Here is a 22350-nt window from a genome sequence, read left to right on the forward strand (position 1 = left end):
TGGTTCACACCATCCCGCCAAATTGCTCCAAAAAAGCAAATATAGGGTGATTATATTAAATAAGTGACCTCATAAAAGAATTTTGTACCTGTTACAAATAATCCATTATCCCCAAGCCAACATACATGACATATCTTCACATCCACATTGTATAAATTTTTAATTGATAATCAAAGGGCTTAACTTAAATGAAGAAAAATCGAACATTTGGTAAAAGGAAAGGTTTTTTTTGCCAGTCACTTTTAAACATGTATGTTTCAGAAATTAGGAATATGTTTCTGTTGGTTAACTATAAATAAACCGAAAAGAAAAAAAAATAACTGGAAGTATTCTGTGTTATGTGATTCAACTCTGTGACCACCAAACTGTATTTATGATTGTTTTCTGAGCAGGTAGGTAGCTTTTTAAACTCTTAGAGGACAGTTTGTACTTTCAGTTTCATCTCTGCTTAATAATGGCTACTAATGCAGTTTCTAAAATACATGCCTCCTTAATTTTAAGACTTGAGAGTTTCCTTAGAGGAATTCTAATATATCTCACAATCCAGGATTTTACTTAAACTTCAGGAATGGCTCATTAAATCTGAAGAAGGAGATTTCACAGCTCTGTTGGTCTATGCTGGTAACAGGATGTGGAGGCTTATATTTTCCAAGATGTCTGTAACACGCTCAACTACAATGTGTTCCCTACTCTTGAATCTGTGCAGGCTTATGATTTGCCAGTAACCAGTGAAATGCAGCACACTGATGTGGCATGACGTCGTGACTTCCAAGGCTAAGTCAAAAAAGCCAATGCAGCTTTCACCTTGCTCACTGGAAAGCTTGCTTTTGGAGACTTGAGTTGTCATATAAAAATTTCAACTACCCTGAGACTACCATAATGGAAGGAAGCCTTAGCCACCTGAAGAGACCACATGTCCATGTTCCAATCAAATTGCCCAGCCGAGGTGAGGAACCAGTCCACAGCCAGCATAGACTACCATATATGTGAATGAAGAATACCCTGAGATCAACCATGTCTAACAAGAATATAATACTAACCACATATGTAGTTTTAAATTTTCAATTAGCTGCATTTTAAAAATTAAAAAGAATGAAATTAATTTTTAAAATATATTTCATTTTACCTACTGTATCTAAAATAGTGCCATTTCAGTATGTAATCAATATACAAATTGTTAACAAGATAGTGTAAATTTCTTTTTTTCCCATACTAAGTCTTTGAAATAGTGTGCGGTGTATGTTTTAAACTTAAAGCACAACTTGATTCAGACTAGACACATTTCAAACATGCAATAGCCACATGTGGTTAGTGTCCACCATATGGGACAGCACAGCTCCAGAAGATTCCAGCCTCCTATCACTAAGTTCTCCCCCATCCCCAACCCAGCCATGAAGCCTTCTCAGCTGAGCACTGAATCATGTGAAGGCCTCTCCATAATCCTGACACACAAGATACAGGTTGTAAACTGCTGAGTTTTGGGGTAATGTGGTTAGCAGTGATAGTAGAACCTAGCTACTACTAGAATATAGGTTATAAGAACAGATGTGTTTTTATCCTCTATTTAAGTTTAATTATTTTAGAGAAATATTCAACTGTAGAATCTTAGAGACCCTTAGAAAAGGCCTTAAAAAACACCCATGTCAATCTCCCACCTAGTGCCAAAACCATGATTACAGCACCCACAGCAAATGGTCTACTCACCTTTGCTTGATCATTTGTAAGTTATACCTCACAAGAAAATGCATTGAATTTTTGAGCAATTTTTATTTTTTTGTTTAATTTTCCTTTATATTGAATAAAAATAACCTTTCTATAACTTGTCTTTACTAGTTCTATTCTGGCCTCTGGAGCTACAGGTCTAATCGCTTTGACAAAACAGACTTTTGGAGACAACAAATATACTTTTGTTCCCCATATCAAGCCCTCCTTTTTCCAGGCTAAATACCTGAATTCCTGCAGTTATTTCTTGTAAGATATAGTTTTCTGAACTTTGACCACTAGAATAAATTCCCTTAGGTCTTCACTTTATTACTCTTCGTAAATCCCAACTCTTACAATGTAATACTCAGCATAGACTTCAGTAGGAGTATTAGTCTTACTCTAGATGATGCATTTTCATGGATGTAAGTAAGATTGCTGCTCTTTAAAGGTACTCTAAAGAAGTCTGGACTCCCTCCATCCAAACACTAAAAGCCCCTTAGCTGCATGCAGCTACTTCATATATCTTAGGACGAGCCTGGGAGTTAAAATCGGAAGACGGACCTTGACTTCCATCAGCAATTTACTAGATGTGCGACTTCAGGCAAGTTGTTTCTACCATCTGTGTCACACTTTTCTTTAAGTATTAAAAAGTGACAATTTAAAAATGCAGCGATTTTTGGTAGGCATTAAATGGAATAAGTATGTGTAAGTGATTTGTAATTTGTGAATATTTATATAAACAGAAGATCCTTTTATTATGAATATCAATCTAAGATAGGACTTGCTACTTATTTTCGTTCAACTTTATCTTCCTGGTTTTGGCTCACCATCATAGCTTGTAGAGAACTTTATTTAAAATGTTATTCAGTCTGGGTTAGTAATCTAATAGACATTTGCTAAGCATTTATTCTGTGTAAGACATTCCATTATCAGTTCTCTCAATGCCTTAGAAAGTCTACCAAACTTTATTTATTTATTTATTTATTTATATTATTTCAGGATATTATGGGGGTACAAACATTTTGGTTACATGTTACCACTTTGCCACACCCAAACCATGATAAAGTCTCTAGGACATCTATAAACTTCTCACTAATAAGCTGGATTCTTTTAATCACAAGGAGTGATTTGACTCAAGACTTAGGATGCAGTTCTTTGTATTACTGATTGAGAACCCTGCGTCAGGCTGCCCAGGGCAGCAGCAGCAGTACCAGGTAGACCCAACTTCACTTTAGGGGCTGATACAAGGAGCCACCTGTACAGTTTCCTGCTCTATTCCAAAGCTCCAGCATGGTCAGAGTGAGCTGAACTTTACCTGTTAGAATAAAAGAGCCTTTTTAATTAGTGTAGATAGTGGATCTTGAGACTCTGGGACTCAGATGGTGCAGGGCAGTAGGCCAGTAAGGATCAGAAGCCTAATCACAGAGGAGGCTCTTTGCAAGGTTCCTAGTGGCACCAAACAAAAGAACAAGCTGCAATCTTCAGACTCATCATGTCAGTCCACAATATAACCTCACTGAAAAAGCCAGGAGGGAAGCACATTTTTCATTCTCTTTCCTTTTACTTCATATTTTTTCTGTCACATGTAATAACATCTAAGTTAGCAAATTTAACTCTACACTCACCGTAAAAGGCACGGCAAAGAATGGCAAGGTATTTTTCAGATATGACCACGCATAGATATATTACAAATTTCCCCTTGTCCATAGGTCATGCTATAGACATGCTTGGAGGGACCTTATGTATCAACTAATATGACAGACTCATTTTACAGGAGACGTTTGAGCTTCAGAAGGGTTGCTTAAGATTCATGGCAAATTAGCAGTAGCACAGACTACCGTTTCCTATGCAATGAATTTCCTCTATGCCCTAATGATTAAACAATTGAGGAGTTGAGCCGCTGAGAAGGTCACAAATACACACACATACACACACACTCAGGCATACACACATTAAGTTGGAGAAGGAAAGGAACTGGGACCAACGTCACTTCTAATCTGATTCAAGGCAGTTTCTCTTCGTAAATGGGAACTGGCTGAACCAGTTTTGTATTTCTGTTTTTTAAAAAGAAGCTGCAATGAAGTGACTGAATAGATCCACCCTATTATGCACACCTAGTCTTAGTTTCATGTAGTGTTCTAAAACTCCATCAACATCCACAGAATTATGGGTTCTTGCATAACTCTCTATTAAGTGGCAGTTGAAAGTAGAATTAACAGAGCAGAATGGGAGTCTATCGTGGAAGGTTTCCAGAGAGGCAGATCTTTAAGAGAGGAAGGAAAATACAGCAATGTAGAGAAAGCAGGCTAATGTGAAATAAACAGCATCTAAAAACACAGAAGTGGAAAATCAAGTGGTATAAGGGAGATAACGAGCAAATAGTCTTGGCTGGGGCAGGGGCAGATTACGGGAAACTGGTGGGATGTGGTGTGAAAGTGTGGCCACTGTCTTGACACCATCTAGATATGCTAATACGGTTATGCCTCTTCTACTGTTTATTGCACAGAGCAATAATTCCAGTGGTGAAAACAGTAGGGGAGCACTTAACATCTGTAGTATCTTGAACAGCAGGTTCTAAAGCCAAATGTATATCTCCCAAACATGAGTTGGTTAGAATTAATTAACAAGAGCTCCTTTGTACAATCGGAGAGAGCAGAACTGCTCACACTTCACTGACTTTTTGATCTAAGTAACTCCGTAAATTCAAAGCAAGTAACTTATTTGAATTACTCTGTCAGGAACTATACATGCCATGCATTTATTAGCATTTCACGGTTTAGCAAGCACATTCACAGATACAGGCTGTTTTATTTGACTCTCTCATCAACTCTGTGAGTTAGACTGTTATTACTCACGTCTCACAGATGAACAAAGCTCAGCCTTGAGAAATTCGGTGAGTTGCCTGAGGTCACTCGGTTTGTGGATGTCAGTGCTGGAGCTCAGACTCAGGTTCCGAATCCAAGTCAAGTTCTCTTTCCACTGAACCGTTCCAGGGAACAATGATGGACGCCTCCTCAGGCTGACTGCCTGTGAGCAGCCTTCTTGGCAGCTGCTATGAAGAGTTAAATATTAGACCGTAGCCTCCTTCTCTGTCAGATACATTTCAATCTGTCTGTCTGAATACTCACTGGGAAAATCTGTCATAAACATCAGGGCAATGGATTGTATAACAGAAAAGTTTATACATATAGAAGCTTGGAATTCTTGATTCCCTAGGTGGATTAAAAGAACAACTTGAAGCATTGGTTTAATAAGACTTACAGAGATTTTGACCTTTGCACTTTCTGGGGAAGATGAGTTGCGTAGACAACAAAATGTTTGGATTTACTTTTTAATTGGATTTTTCTAGAATAATTAATCCTATCTTGCATTTAATCTTTAGAAATTGCTCTGTTCCCTAAAGTTTTATGTTTTTACATTTTCTGAGGCTGAGGTGGCATTAAAATATTCACTGCTGCTTTATATTTTAGTGTTTTAGTTTCAGTTTCACTTTTAGTAAATTGATAATATGTTTAAGTTATATATGAGAGCCATTTTGTTTACAATTGTGTCAATGCCATTTCCTTTTTTGTTTTCACTTTATTTACTTTATGCAAAATGGTTTTTGCTCTGTTTGCTCAGACGTACATCCTAGTATGGTTTTCTCGAGTGTATGCTTTCTAATACATTTTTTCCTTGTCCAGTGGCTATTACTATTTTGCCTCTTTCAAAATTTACTAGTGTCAATTTCAAATAGATTTTTAAAAAGAAATTCAAATATTTGTTTACATTTTGCTGTATGAGGCAGGTCCTATCTCTTATCTAACTATGACCAGCATTGTTTCTTTATACAGTCTCCTCAGAGCAGGTTCTCTCCAGTTCTTCATTTTATCTCCAAGAATCTGGGATGACAAGACAAAGCCTCAGTAAGAAAAGAAAATGATCAGTCTATAGGCCTTTTGAAAACAGTAATAAATTGTATTATTGGCAGCATAAGAAAGAGTCTGTTGATGACTATGTTAATAAACTTGGCATAGTGGTACTTCAATTGACCCTATTCCTAGGCAAGAATAAGTAATCTTTATTCAGTTCCAGAAACTGTGATTCTCAGGTTGAATCTGGAAATAAAAACCCGGCAAATCTGTCACTTTTTATTTTCTTAATTCCCAGGCTGATACTTAAAAAACATCGAAAGACAAAATTGGCTATTCAACAGTAGCACTAGAGGTCTAAATCGCACAGTTCCAATCAGAGAAATATGACGCCCTCAGGACAACACTTTGACACAGAGCTCAGCTATTTAAGGTTCATCAGTAGAGCATATTTTAGTTCACAGATATTGCTTTGACACCGGCAGCAACCTTAAGCAGTTTGCAGAGAGCACACACTATTAATCCCAGTTTAGAGCTGAGAGGTGTGGAGGTCAGAGGGTCTGAACAACCGGCCAAAGGACAAACAGCTAATTAGAGGAAGACCCAGGTCTCCTAATTCCTACTGCATGTTATTTCTACTATTTGAGTTGGACCATTTTAAAATGATCCAACATGTTTAGACCAATAAAAACGGCAATTTCATATGGTCTCTCAACTGTGCTTCCTACAATGAACACTAGTTGGTGGTGGCGGTTGTGGTGGTGGTTTTTGGTTTTGGTTTTGTTTTTTTGGAGGGGGTGGAGTAGGAGGAAATAGATTTGAATTTTGTGTAGTTACTAATTAGTTTGAAAATATCTGGCAACCATGTGACTTAATTTAATATGCTTTTCCCACCCACATAGCAAGAGTTCCATTAATTGTGATAATTTTTAAAACTGAGAAGTATTTCCGTAAGTAATGTCTGGATGTTTACAGTATGTGCACTGGGTTTTAGCTACACAATGATGGCGAATAAAGTGTTTTCTGTTTTCTGTTTTAATTTCAGAATATTATAGGGTAAAGTGTTTTAATGGAGGTTCAAACCCAAGCAGATCTGACAGCTTTTTAACCCAGATTTCCTCGAACATGCTCGACCATCCATCTTTCAGAGTGTCAATAGAACTGTGCCACTCTAGAAAATATTACAGAAATAACTTAATCATCACTTCTAGATAGATTCCATCTGAAATGTGGTTATGAGAAAGCAAAAGAACCTATTTTGTGGTCAAACTTTGTTATTAAAGCAGTTCATGCTACAATAAAAAATTCTAAAACTAGCCAGGCATGGTGGTGCACACCTGTAGTCCCAGCTACTTGGGAGGCTGAGGTGGGAGGATTGCTTGAGCCCAGGAGAAGAAGAATGAGAAAAGAATTAGAAAAAATAAAATTCCAAAACTTATAAAGCTATGGGTGGAGGAGAGGGATAAAAATCTACCTACAGAGTACAACATACACTGTTCTGGTGATAGGTACACTGAAAGCCCTGACTTCAGTATGATAAAATTTATCCATGTAACAAAAAACACTTGTGCCCCTAAATTTTTGAAATAAAAAGCCAAAACCTATAGGGTTTAAAAAATGAGAATGAAGAAGAAACATCATTAACTCATGCTCCCAAGTGAAATATTTAAATAGTCACTTTGCAATCTGATCTTCCTGATGACAGGTTATTTCTTTTTTATCTGAAATTCTATATTCTATTAGAGTCCATCCCTGATTTATTTTAAAAGAAATTTTAGTAGTAATTGGAATGGAAAGTTAATAGCTCAAACTTAATGAAATTGAGAAGGGTTCTAGCTTAAGAAAGTTATCTCCATTCACTCAGGAAGCAGAAAGCACTTAATTTAAAGGGGAGCACTTGCTCCCAATCAGGAAGGAGGGATTTTGGTGTTTTCTATTGCTTGAGTCTCTCCCCAGCCCGGTGCCAATCCCCCAGCCCAACTGCCATCTCCAACTGCAGAAAGCAGCTTTAATAAAACACCCTGGCCTGCATGGAGTAGTGAAACCATTCCTCTTTAATCAATAATTTAGTGTGTCATGCTCCCAGGCCAGCAGGCCTCTGCTCTCCTAATGCCAGAAAGACTTCTTTATTGGTAACAACATGTTCCAGGAAGCTCCATATACCTGTCATCAATAAAGCACCTCTCAGTACCTTGGGAGCTGGTGACTCAATGATGTTTGTTTTGTTTCTTTCATTGTTGTTGATGAAGGAACATTGTACAAGGAAAATTAAAGCCTAAAAAAGAAAGATAGTTCTGCCAATACTGTATTGATGAAAACTGCACTATTGATTCCCATTTGCCTCAAGATTCACCTAAGAGTTTTCTCTATTTCTTTTCAATGGAAACTGTCTAATTTGGTGTTTTGAGGAACAAATTGTGCCTTGTGGCCAGGGCAGGCAGAACAATGTTAATGGTTAAAAGCAGTGGCTTTGAGGCAGACTGCCTGGGTTTGGATCCTGACTCTGCAACTTACTAGCAGTGTGACCATGTGCAAGTTCCTTAACAACTGTGCCTCAAATTCCCCATCTATAATTGGAGAAGACAACAATATCTACTCAGTATGGATTTTATGAGGATTATATGCATTAATATGTGTTAATCTCTTCAAATACTGCATAGCACATGGAAAATGCTCAACATGTACCTGTCACTATAATGAGCCCAGGTGCCCAACCATCCTAGTGATAAATATATTCATCTTCAGAAAAGCAACGCCTCTGTGTGCCCGTATTACCTGTATTATCTCTCATGTATAATGGTCACAGAAGTCATAAATCAAAGGTCATCTCAGTACTGCATTAAGAGTGTGGTCAGCACAATGTTCTAAAAGAGCTCTATTCTGGAAGTGAGAAGGCCCAGATTTTAGTCCATGTGTGTTATTAACTTGTTATGGCCTTGGGCAGTTACTCTGCTTTTCTGGCCCAGTGTTTTGATCTATAAAACTAGGGGAATATTCCAAAGGAGTGTCCAGACATACTACCCTACAATTACTTGGCCTTTGAGGGATGAATGGAAAACCTGAATGGCTGGGTAAGCTGGAAACAATTTATTCAGTGAACATTTGTGTGGCACATACAGTTGTTGGTTCTGGCTGCGGATACAGATTTGAACAAGACAGACAAGAATGCTGCCCTCCTGGAGTTTACCTTCTAGAGAAGAGAATCCAGCAATCTATAATAGAGTAACAGATACACAAGAGAATTCCAGGTAGTGATAAGTGCTATGAAGAAATTAACACAGGCTAAAGAAGTGATGTGGAAAGAGAGTTACTTTAGTTTGGGTGTCAAGAAAGTTCTCTTTGAGATGTCATTTAAATTGAGAGCTGAAGGGCAAGAAGAAGCCAGCTCTGTGAAGACTCAGGGTAAGAGCATTCCAAGCAGAGAGAACAGTGGCTCAAGCCCTGATGTAGGAGCTAGTATGAAATACTTGGGAACAAAAGGGAGACAAAGAACGCAGGAGAGAGTGGGAAAAGATGAGTTTCTGTCAGGGAGGCAGACTCCTGCAAGCCTCCCAGCGGGCAATAGTGAGGAGTTAAGGTTTTATTCTACATGTGGTGGGAGCCGTCAGACAGTTTGAAACTAGGAGAGTGAGTGACCTATTTTGATTTGTGGTTTATAGTGTATATTTTAAAATAAGAAGTGGTACCAGAAACCTCATTGGTGATGGCAGTCACAATTTTCTGAACTGAAGGCTGATTAATTTACTTTATTAATTCAGTGATTCTAAGTCTTTGTCTCAACTTAGCTCTTAACTGAGAGATCATTTGGCAAGTCGTATAAATCATGATTGACCCTTTTGTTATCAGAAAAATAAGAATTGAAGTATTTTCTCACCCTAAATTTGGAAGTATGACAAGAAGAACTGAAATTACAGCTTTGGGTTGCTTTAAGAATAATGTGTCTTACACATTTCCCATGCAATGTTTTAAAGTGTTCCATATTCCTTTGGAAATGAGAGGAAAAAAGCAAGCAGGAAACATACTGTAGACTTCTGCGGTAGTGGGTCATTAAAAATATAGACGCAGAGCCAGACTACTAAACTGGTATCTCAGCAATCCTGAGAAAGTTACTCAACCCCATCTGTAAAATGGGCATAACCATAGTAATAATAACACCTATCTTATAGAGTTATTGGGAATGTTAAGTGAAATAATGCCCTTGTAAAGTACTTGGCACAGTGATTGGCACTGGATAATGACCACGACTTCCCTGGGCTGTGGCTCTGTGTCGTCAGCCTGCCCACTCCATTTCCATTTGGGGGACTCCTACAGTGCTGTGCTTACCTATGCCCTGCCATCCACTGGAGACTGAGCTCATTGTTTTCTCTCAAGTGCGTGTGACCTAGTCTGGGCCCATCAGAGTTAATATGGTACAGAGACGATGGACTTGCTGTATTTTATTCACGGCCAGGCTGTGTCTGCTGAATGAGGGATTCTGTGCTCCCCTCCCCGCTCTACTGGCTCAAGGTGCTTTGGTACCTAACCTATGTTTTCCAAGATCAGTCCTCCAGCCTCCCACTGACACTGTGAGCCCCTAAACTCCCACCAGTTCATCCCCCTTAGCTTTAGATAGCCAAAGTGAGTTTATTTAGTTGCAAACAAACCATTCCTAGTGAGTGCGGGCTAGAACTTTCCCTCTGGCTCTCCCTCCCCTCCCCTTGATTACGTCTTCCAAGATGACCAGGTAGATGGATGACAGCTAATGATAACAGCTTGTGATTACACCAGAACTGCCCAGTCTTGCTTAGTGAGTAGCTCAGAATTCTGTACAGTAGAAAGTCTTTGTTTCACTAAGGACATTTACACTAAATCCCTCCTACACCAAGAAGCAGGAATACAGGCCACTCCCACCTCCTTCCCATGGCACATGGTTAGGACAGCAAGGATAGCACTGGCCAAGCTTGGCTTTGCATCAGAATTATTGATGTGCCTGTTTCTCCTCTGGATTGTTAGCTCCTGGAAAGCAGAAATTATGCATTACTTATTTTTAAATTAGTATTTGATATACATTTCATTCATTAATATAATCTCCTTTAAGGATTAAGACATTGCAGATAATATTAGCTAAAGCTCCCTTTGACAGCTATCTTTAATCCTGTTCCCTTTCACTTCCCAAAGTTAACCAGAATCATCAGTTTGGTGTAGGGCTATCACCTGTGGCTTCCAGACTGTCACCAAACAACTGTCTCCAGTGTGAACAGCATTTCCTGCCACTGTGCAGTGAGAGGACCTACTTGGAGGGTATTGTTTCAGGATTATTTGTTATGCATTTGGTGATTATGGAGAAAATAAATGGTAGAGAGTATGTGTGTACATGTGCACACATGTGAGTATGTATATGTGTTGTGTATTTATAAAGAGTATCAACTGGATGTGTCACTTTGTATAATTAATTTTTCTCTAACATCATGTCTTGGAGACATTTCCACATATGGATCTACCTCCCTCTTTGCAAATTATGAGTGATTTTACACTGTTTGGATATCTCAGAGTTTGCCAGTCTCTTATTAGGTCATTTCTGAATTGTCACTATTATAAACAATACATCAGTGAACATTTGGGTACATGCCCCTTTAGGTTCAAGTATACTTCCTAATATGGATAAATAAGAATCACTGGGTTTCTCATTCATTTTTTGTCTCCCCCACAATATCTGGCTTGCAGTCAGCCTTCAGTAGATATTTGTTAGTTGAATTTGAAGGATTACAACTCACCCTATCCCTTCTAGCTCTTGTTTCCCAAATGGAAATCAAGTCCAGAGGCAAAGTGAGCTGAGATTAATACTACCTGTGCTGAGAACAGAGGCACCTCCTCAGTCCAAGAGAAGACTGGGATGTGTTTCCACAGACATGATCAGGAGACACAATCAGGTCCAATACTAGTCATAATTTTAAAAGACCCTATTGAAATAGGCAGAAAACAAAATCTGAATTATCCCCAAAGAGGTATAACTTCCACAGAAGCAATTAGAGCTATTTCTTTTACAGCATCCAAACTTATCAGCTTCTCCTTTTCTGCAGCCCAAATGCCTTCCATTTAGAGATGAGAAAATTGTTGTTTCCATCATGAATATTAAATGATATTTATGCAATGTTCATCCTCTCTACAGTTTCCATACACTTCATATGGCCTCATTCACTGGCAACAGAAGCACATTAATAGCAAACGCTGAATGATGAATTATTTCTCACGGGAAAGATCGTTAATTTCACTGACCCCCCGTGTCACAATTCAATGCATCACCCCATATGAGGAAGCAGACCTGTGGCGAGGAAACCACAAAAAAGACAAATCAATGCAAAGCTCTGTGATCCAAGACTAAGGTCATTTTTAATGGAATAAAAAGGCACTCCGGGGCTTTAGTTATTATACCACAATCACATGCCACTGTGCCCTCAACTGTAATTAGAGCACCATATACACATCCTAGGATGTTTTCTTCACTGAAAGCTGGAGGAGGCATAAAAAAGGACTATTTATCGAGTCAGTACTAAGACTTAAAACAATAAGTTAAGTGCATAATTAATGAAAGAAAAGTATCCATTTTTTTACCATTATAATTTCTAATTTTCCTTTGCTTGTCTCTACCTCAGCCAGTCACCAGATATAAAGCATCCTGCCCCTAAATAGTGTCAGAATTAATGAGCTCTTTACTGTGGGGTTTCAAACAGTTGGCAACCATGAGGTTGCCTGTTTCGAAGTTACATAGTTTGACTGAGAGCTCCTTGTTGTCAAGGATCAATCGCATCATGCATTGCTTGGGAGGGAGAGCAAAGGTGGTGTTGAAAACAACTGGGTGTCTTACTCATGGTGTGCCCTTTCTGGGAGCACATGAGAGCAACATGTGGAAAAAGTTCCCTGAATAATTCAGGCCCTCGTTGTTTTCTAGTTTTGCTACGAGGTGCCTCCATCAATAAATATTTTCTCTTGAAGAGACTGAAGTTAACTTGTTTTCCTTGTATACCCAAAGTCCTCAACTTGAAAAGTAGTCAAGTGTCAAGATTTATGACTTATAATAATAACCGAGTATGTTCTTGGACTGTGAGGTCTTCTTCATGAGTGCAGCTTCCGTACATTAGCATGGGGCCGTTTCCATCTTTCAAGTTATTTGTTTCTGTCCATATTTTTTAAGCTAATGTAATTTAGTCTACAAGGCAGAATAGGATCCACAGAAAGATACTTCTCAGAAGTAATCTTACCCATCTTGGCCTCCATCTAGTAAGCAATGCTACTCTTGACGTAATGTGGCTGCCTGAAAAGATCCTATTGAGCCAGACTGTAGAGTTCTCAGAAATCACATACTCTGTTTCTTCGTGTGAATTATGATCCCACTCAGGCTGGGATAGATTAACTAAAGCATTTTGGGAATATATTCTTCTAAATTCTTTCCAAGTCATAATTGTTTGTGGAGGAGGAACAAAAGGGAAAAAAAGCTGGACATAATTTAGGATAAAGGGGAGTAGAGAAAAAAGGAAGTGAAAGAGATCATAATCAAGAGAGAGAAAAAAGTGTGTGGAAATCGATGTGAGTTAAATGTTCCCTCTTTGGAGGAAAATATGGAAATGGGATAAAAAAGAGGAAAATTTTCACTAAGCTTAAGGAAAGACTATTTTTATTTGTATTTGCTTAACACGCTAATCAGAAAGAATTCTATTAGTGGCTCTAATTGTTATCATTAATAATGTAAATAGCTAAATCATAAATAGTGCTTTGTACAGTTCCATGGCAATAAATTTGACAATCTTAAGGAAAATGAACTATTTTCTAAGGATAAATGTATAACCAAGATAGTAAAAGGAGCTAAAGGGATTGGAAGTTCCAAGAAACAAATAATCATACAGGAAATGAAGAGAAATGCCAAAGAAATATTCTCTCGTTGCCCTAGGTACCTTACCCAGATAGATTTGTGAGTAGATTTTTTTCCCCCTAAATATTTCCTAAATAAATAATTTTCATGCTATTTAAATGATTCCAGGGACTAGAGAATGAAGAAATGCTTTATAGCTTATTTATGTATAGTTAGCAAAACTCCACCATAGCACAATTTCACTTATAAATTAATACAAAAATAATAAAAGATATTAACATGGCATGGCAAAATACAATATTTCTCTAAATGCAAGAATGGTTTAATAATAGGACATTTGTTAATATAAATATGATTAATACATAATATAATTATAGTACTTCTCTTACTTAATATTATTCTAGATGTGATTGCCAATACATTCAGAGGTAAACACGAAACAGGAGGTATAAATATTGGAAAGGTGAACATAAAATTATTTGTACATGGAATGATTATTTCATCTTCCTGAACAATTTAAACAAAATGGCTTTAAAAAAACATGTTAGAACTAATAAAATTCAGCAAGGTGACTTGTTACAAGTTTAATAAATTTTCCATACTCTAATAATAACTAGATAGAAAGCATAATGTGAAAAATGATCAGTTAATATAGTAAGACCGCAAAGTAAAATAATCTGAATGTGAATTTAGCAAGTAATATGCAATACTTCTTTACCAAGAGACTAAATATAAGTTTTCCACATTGAAAAGAGGTCAATCATTTCCAAATAAGTATAAACATTTTGTTAATTTCAGTAAAAGTCCCAATTTCCCAATGTGACTTTTGATACTTGATCAAGTGATGATGGGGGACTTGTAGTTTATAAAATGCATCACAAAGCCAGCATTTAATAAAATATGATACAGGAATAGAAAAAGAGACCAATGAAAGAGAAGAATGCATTTAGAAACATTCCTAAATAAACATAAGAATTTGTCATATGATAAAGGTAGCACCTTAAGCCAGTGCGGAAAGACAAAATATTCCATTAATGGTGTTAGAACCACTCTAACCTTGGAAAACAGTAAGGTTAGTTCTTTACCTCACCCATTTTCTTACTTTGAAATAAATTCCATATGGTATAATAATATATGCTTTAAAAAAAAACCCATAAAGTTACTACACAAAAACACTAGTAAATTATTACATAATTTTCAGGTAGGGCAAGTCTTTCTAAGCATAACATTCAATGCAAAAACCATAAAGAGAAAAAGCATGTTAAAATTGCCTATATGGCAACTTGAAATATATATGGTAAAAAAGCATTTTTTAAAAAGGTTAAAACACAAACTGCAAACTTTGAAAATATTTGCACCATATATGATAATGTATTACTTTCCTTTATATATGCACATGTACATACAAATGAAGCAGTAATCAAAATTTTTAAAAATCCCCGAACAAAAGTGGGCAAAAGACATACATAGGAAATTCACGGAGAAATGCAAATATTCAATAGAAATGCTCTACTTATAAGTAATTAAAATGCAAGTTAAAACAAAATATCAATTTTGGAATTATAGGTTAGCAACAATTAAAAAGAATAATATATTATTGAAAGATTGGAGAATGGACCTGCTGGTTTAATTCTGGTGGGAAAGACTAGAAATTAGTATGACTGTTCTTGAGAACAAAATATGTATTAAAGCACTTAAAATCTGCATATCCTCTTGGCATAGCAATTCTAATTTTTCTCAAATAAACAATTTGTAAAATTATAAATAATGATTATACAAGGATATTTATTGGTTAAAAATTACAAATTTATTAAAATTTCACCTCTAAACACATACTTCCTGTATGATCCAGGAATTATATTCTTGGGTGTATTTATCCCAAAGAAATAAAAATTTACAGTTACATACAAAACCTATATATATTCATAGTAGCTTTATTTGTAATAATCAAGTACAGGAAGCACCCCAGATTCCTTTCAACTGGTAAATAGATACACAAACTGTGACACATCCATTCAATGGAATATTATTCAGTGATTAAAAAGAATGAACTATTGATCAACATAACAACTTAGATGAATCCTAAGGGTATTATACTGAATGAAAAAGCCCATCACAAAAGGTTGCATTTGATTCTACTTATATAACATTTTTGAAATGACAAAAGTATAGAGATGGTGAAGAGATCGGGGATTTCCAGAGGATTAGAATTGAAGAGAAGAGTGTGACTGTTAAGGGATAACACAAAGAAGTTTCTTTGTGGTGATGGAACAGTTCTATGTGCTGATTCTGGTAATGGTTACATGAATCTCAGTACATGTGATAAAAATTTCATAGAACTATGTACACACACACGGACACAATCACACACATGCATGCACATAAAAACTGGTAAAATCCTAAAAGGTCTGCAGTGCAGTCAACAGTGTTGTACCAATGTCTATTTCCTGGGTTTGATAAAAATGTACTATAATTATGTAAGGTGTTATCATTGGGGAAAGGTGGATAGAGGGTACACGAGCACTCTGTAATACTTTGGCAAGTTCTTATGAGTCTAAAATTACTTTAAAATAAAGAATTAAAACGTACTACTATACGTTCAAGACCCTTATCAAATGGTTTCACTTACTTGAAGCTCTTCCTGTCACTTGATCCATTTTCCCATTCTGATTTGATTTGATATTTCTCTCTCTTTCTCTCTCTTTCAAAGAGCATCATTCCTCTTGCAAGACACTTAAAATGCTCAGCTTTTTAGTTAGTTTGCTTTTGTCTTACTATTCTGCTAGATTTTAAGGTTTTTGAAAACAAGGACAATGTCATTTGAATCTTAGTATCTCTTCATCTTTGTCATTTACACTGAATGTGAAAAACACTATCTCTAGCATAGTTTATCGTCAATAATATTTGTTACTTAATTTCATTTAATTCAAATTCATAAAGTTCCTCCTAGTTGTGGAAAAGTAAAAGGGGTTAAAATACTTGTTTCACCACTTCCACTTTGGTGAATGTGGTCCTTAACTGTCATGAACATACAAAATGAAGACAAAAGTATGAAAAATACCTAAAACATTTAACACACTGTAAAGTTTCAATAATAATATTTAATGGATTAGGTAAAATTAAGATTCACTTTTCGTATGAAAGAAAAAAAGTGATATTTTTAATGTATAGTCCATCTCTCTGGGTTCTTTAACTGTTGATATTATGAAAGGATTTGTTATGAAATTGAATTTTGGTGATGCATGTTGTTGTGTGTTTTTTTTCTGCTACAGTAGCTCCTAAAATCAAAAGAAGAGAAGCAAATTATCAAGTTTCTAAATGATGTGCTATAATTGTATTGATTTTCTTGAGGCACAAGATAAAAATCAATCCTCTTTGCAACATTCCAATGAATATGGCCTATTTTTAAAAATCATGTTATTGAGTATGATTTACATACAAAAAGCTGAACATATTTAAGGTATATAATGTTACAACTTGATTAATTTGAAGATAAGCATATACCAGTGAAACTATCACCACAATCAATGCCATAAACATATCCATCATCTCCAAAAGCTCTCGTATTATTATTTTTGTGTGTAATAAGAACACTTACAATAAGATTAACCATCCTAGCATATTATCAAATATTTAAAATAATATTGTTAATTATAGGCATTATGCTGTACAGTAGATCTGTAGGACCTATTTTACATAACTTAACCTTTATACCTTTTGACCAAAATCTTTTCATTTTCCCCTCTCTCCAGCCTCTGGCAACCACCATTCTACTCTCTTTTATGAGTTTGACTATTTTAGATTGCTCATTTAAGGGGGATCAAGGGAGTATTTGTTCTTCTGTGTCTGATTTCACTTAGCATAATGTTTTCCAGGTTAATTCATGTTGTCACAAATGGCAGGATTTCTTTTTTTAAAAGGCTGAATAATATTGCATTGCATGTATATATCACATGTACTTTATCCATTGATGGACACTTTGGTTGATTCCATATCTTGGCTACTGTGAATACTACTACAATGAACATGGGAGTTCAGATATCATCTTCAACATATTGATTTCATATACTTTGGATATATACTCAGAAGTTGGATTGATTGATCATATGGTAGTTTTATTTTTAATTTTTTGAGGAATTCCTTATTGTTTTCCATAGTGTCTGCACCAATGTACATTCTCACCAACTGTGTACAAGGTTCCCTTTTCTCTACATCCTCTCTAACGCTTGTAATATCTTGCTTTTTTGGATCATAGCAATCCTAACAGGTGTGAAATGATGTCTTATTGTGGTTTTGATTTGCATTTCCCTGATGATTAATGATGCTGAGCATCTTTTCATATAATTGTTGGCCATTGTATGTCTTCTCTGGAGAAATGTCTATTCAGGGTTATTTTTTTTTTTTTTTTTTACTACTGAGTTGTAGAGTTAATATTGTTTAAATGTCCATCCTAGCTAAAGTGATCTACAAATTCAATGTAATCCCTATCAAACTCCCAATGGCATTTTTTACAGAAACAGAAAAAAAAAGTCCTAAAATGCATATGGAACTACAAAAGAGCCCCAAATAGCCAAATCAATTTTGAGCAAGAAGAACAAAGTTGGAGGCAACACACTTTCTGATTGCAAAATATATTATGAAGCTATAGTAATCAAAAAGTATGGTACTACCGTAAAGACAGACATAAAAACCAATGAAACACACAGAATAGAGAGCCAAGAAATAATCCACACATATACGGTCAACTGATCTTTAAAAGGGTGACACGTGTACACAATGGGAAAAAGTCTCTTCAATACATGATGCTGGGAAAACTGGAAATCCACAGGCAAAAGAATGGAATTGGACCCTTATTTTACAGCTAATAGAAAAATAAATTCAAAATGAATTAAAGGCTTGAATATAAAACCTGAAACCATAAAACTCCTACAAGAAAATAGGAAAAATCTTCTTGACGTAGGCTTTGGCAATGATTTGTTGTATATAACAGCCAAAAAAGGCAAAAATAGACAAGTGGAACTACATCAAACTAAAAATCTTCTGCACAGAAAAGGAAACAATCAAAAAAATAAAAAGGCAAGCTATAGAATGGGAGAAAATATTTGCAAACCATATATCTGAAAAAATGTCTAATATTCAAAATAAGGAACTCCTACAACTCTCTCTCTCTCTCTCTCTATATATATATATATACACAAACACATATACACACACACATATATATGGCCCATTTTGGAGTTTCTTTGGAGGAAGTCAAGAAAGTAAAAGTCTCCTAGTGCTTCCCAAACCTAGTAGTGTGTTAGAATAGATGTAAATGTTTCATGTTGCCGTATTCTCATATTCTCACATCCCTAGTCAAGAAATTATCCTGTATACCCTGCTCTTTTGATGGATTAAAAGGAGAGACAAGAACATTCTCTTATTTACACTTAAAATAATTGTTTTTTTCTCATAAAGAAAAAGAGGCAATTTTATATAATATTTTGCTGTCAGCCGGCTTTTCGGCAGAGATCATGTAAATTTATGTAAGTAGAATCTCATACAACAGCACAGGATTTGCTGAATAGTCACCATTCTATGATGAAAATGAATGACAAAGTTATAATTTTATTTTGTTCCTTTCCTAGAGTGTGTGTGGATAAAACTGAGTTACCGTTTTTAAGTTATTGGCAGAACCAAATCCAACCATGCTTTAAAGAGCTGTGCTGTAAAGATTAAACAGTTCTCCTACAACCTAGCTTCCTTTCATGCTGCATGCTGAGTTCCTTTTAAGAAAAATAACTGAATGAAGGATAAACATAAAAATCTGGGTTCTTTCATTTGTCCTCCTGGAGGTCTTGTTTTTTTTTTTTTTTTTAACTCTGATTTCCTTTGGATAGCAGACAGGGCTTGATGTCAGAGGTCTATGACTTTGCCTTGTTTTGCTAACTGATACAAAATGCCACTTGGGTGTGGCTAGATAGGAAATCAAAAATCCTACCCTGTGGGTCTTATTAATGTCAGCTATGGAGCAAAACAAGGACTATTGATCCTTAATTAGATGACATGATTTTAATCATTCATGGGATGCTCAAAGCAGATTTACTTTTCCATTAAATTACATTATATGCACCTAACGGGTAAAATCACACCTAATGGGTACAATGCACATTATCTGGGTGTTGGACACATTTATAACTTTGACTCAAACTGTACCAAAGCAATTCATGTAGCCAAAACATTTGTACCTTCATAATATTCTGAAATAAACAATAATAAAAGTATAAAACAAAACAGTTGACTAAGTAAAAGTTTTCCCCAATACAAATCTCATTCCTTTATTCCTCTGGTATAATCACTATTAAGAAATAATTTAATGTGTATCCTCCCACATGTTTTCATGTTTCTATATGGACATCTGTGGGGAGGGGGGTATGTTGTATGGGTGGATATTCCTTTTAATACAAATCGATCTGTACTATTTATCTTGTTCTGCAATCCAGGTTTGAAAAAATAAACAATGGACATATTTTCTTATCAGAACATATTAATGTACTTAATTTTCCCTTCTCTACCAAATTTATTTATCTATCATTTTAGATTTCATAAATATACATAAACACATTCTTGTTAAAAAATATGTTTCAGTTTTCACTGCCATTTATCTAGAACATACGTGAGGGAAGATCATAGCACGTCTTCAGAGAGTATACCTTGTGCTGCGATCTTTCCCTCTTTCCTCTACTTCCCCACCTGTGCTTTCTGCCTTCATTATATGTCACTCTCCAGCACAACCGGCAAGTACACACGCAAGACATGACCAACCCTGTGCAGTGCAGGGTGGATTTCAAGACATAAACAATGCACTGTTCAGGCTAAATCTCTGCCAGAGTCCCACATTATTTCTGTTTGATTGGCACAGACGTAAAGCATTTTATGAAGCATTCTGGGAACTGCTCCACTTTCTGCCATTCTCTCCTCATTCATTTTTCTCTTCACAAATGGCTCTCAAAAAAATCATAGCCAGGACTAGAGCAAGCTCTTTAGTTAAGAAATTCTGACTCTTAAAAGGGTCTGAGACTCTGCACCTCTCCCCCATTATGCATCTTAAAGCAAAAATCAACCACTAAATACATATTATATTTTTTCTGGATTTTGTGAAGTTTTCAGTAAATTTTTGCTTACTGAAAGTTTGTGATTTATTTTTCACTTCTAAAGAAATGCCTGCTTTTATGATTAATTTTGTATTTGTGATTTTGTCTTCTTTTTTTTTAAAGAAGGTCACATTAATTTTGTAATCTTTAAACTCCATTACACCTGAATAGTTTTCTTACAGCTGGTATTGTTCTTATACTTTATGCATATTTTACAAATATTTTAAGATATATTGAACATTTAGTTAAAATAGTAAAATTTTTTTTAAAAAAAGGGAAGCCTTTTGCCTTAGAACTGCCAATCCTGCCCTGCTGTTCTATGCTGGTTCCAGTTCTAGGTTCACACTTTTCTCCTTATGACTCAGTCCCTATTTTAATACTTAATTCCAGTGTGTTATTTCTCCTTCTCACTCCTCACTCATCATTCCACCACACCTTTCAATGCACAACCTTCCTTTATCGTATCCCCTTGAGATCCAATCTTCTAGTTCCTCTGGAAAAGCATCTTCCGTTAACACTTTGCTCTTACCTGTCCCTGAAACTTTGGCTGTTGCTAGAGTTCCCTGACACTTTGTGTGCAGCCTGGATCCTTCTGTTGCCTTCTTGCCAAGACCATGCCCTTCACCTTCCATGCATATGGTAGCATCTCCCTGACCCCAATTCTCAGTCCTTTTGCCCACTGCTGAGTTCTCCCCTTACCACCAGCCTCATCCCAGTCCAGTCTCTAAGATTTTTATGTGACCTTACTTGTGTTTGACCTGATTTGGGGGAGAATACACGCCCCTTCCCAGTGACAGCGAATACACTGGAAAGATCACTTGCCTCTCTCCTGCCTGGCTTGTTTTCCATGAACCTTCGTGGTGTTATATGTTTTCTCAGGCTGTAAACCCAGAGTTCACTTTGATATTGCCTCCTCTTTGGCTTCCTACATACTCATCCTGCCAATTCTTTGTTTTTCCTTTCATTCAATTTAATCTCCACTCCCATCGCTTGGTTCAAGCCTTTACTGCCAACAATATAATGATGATCATTATTTTTCTTATAACTTTCTCTGGCCCAGGCACTGTGCTAAGTGTTTTGCCTTTATATTTCACTTAATTGTCATAAAAATATGATGATAAACATGCTATTATTATGTATTTTTGTTGTGGTGAAAAACTGAGATTTAGAAATATGAATAACTTGACAAAGGTCATTTGACTAATAGATGGCAGAGTCAAACATCAAATTCAGGATATTCTGCAAGAGTATCCTTACTGCAACACTGTTGCTTTACTATTGGCCTTACCTGCACCAACTGTCACTTCCATAATTTTATATATAGCTCTTTAATGGCTTTCCATTGCCTAAAGGATAAAGTCCAAACTTTTTTACATTAACCCTGGAACCAAATTTTCTTTGTGAACTTTATAAATATAACCCATTGCCCCCTCCTTTCTCTAATCTTATAAAATCCCATTCGTTCTTCAAAGTACTTTTCAGTTCTCACCTTCTCAATAACATCATTCTCAAGCTCCCAACTCATAACCAACTCTGCAATTCTTGAAAGATAATTGTCCTATGCTACTGTATTTATTTATTTACTTACTTATTTTCTTTTTCATGTGATCATTTCTTTTCTCTCCAGTTAGTTTGAAGCATTTCTAAAAGCAGATATAACGGTCTTATATACCTTTTTATTCATCACAACACTTACCAAAATGTCTTTCATAAGGTAGTTCAACAATTATATGTTGATTAATTTCCTAAATTTTCTACATCCAACTGTTGAGTCTTATTTTGTAATGCACAATAGCAATAGAGAAATTAATTTGAA

General features: G+C 36.0%; 1 protein-coding gene across 1 annotated transcript in view; it reads right to left on the reverse strand.

The window, feature by feature from the left end:
* TENT5A (terminal nucleotidyltransferase 5A) overlaps window positions 1–4671 on the reverse strand; it is a 36984-nt gene extending 32313 nt beyond the window's left edge. The window contains exon 1 of the mRNA XM_069487594.1: window positions 4560–4671. The gene's annotated coding sequence lies outside the window, so the exon portion shown is untranslated. The remainder of the gene's footprint in view (window positions 1–4559) is intronic.
* Between the last annotated feature and the right edge of the window lie 17679 nt (window positions 4672–22350).

Source organism: Eulemur rufifrons, chromosome 15, assembly GCF_041146395.1.
Source record: "Eulemur rufifrons isolate Redbay chromosome 15, OSU_ERuf_1, whole genome shotgun sequence".
Taxonomy (NCBI): Eukaryota; Metazoa; Chordata; class Mammalia; order Primates; family Lemuridae; genus Eulemur; species Eulemur rufifrons.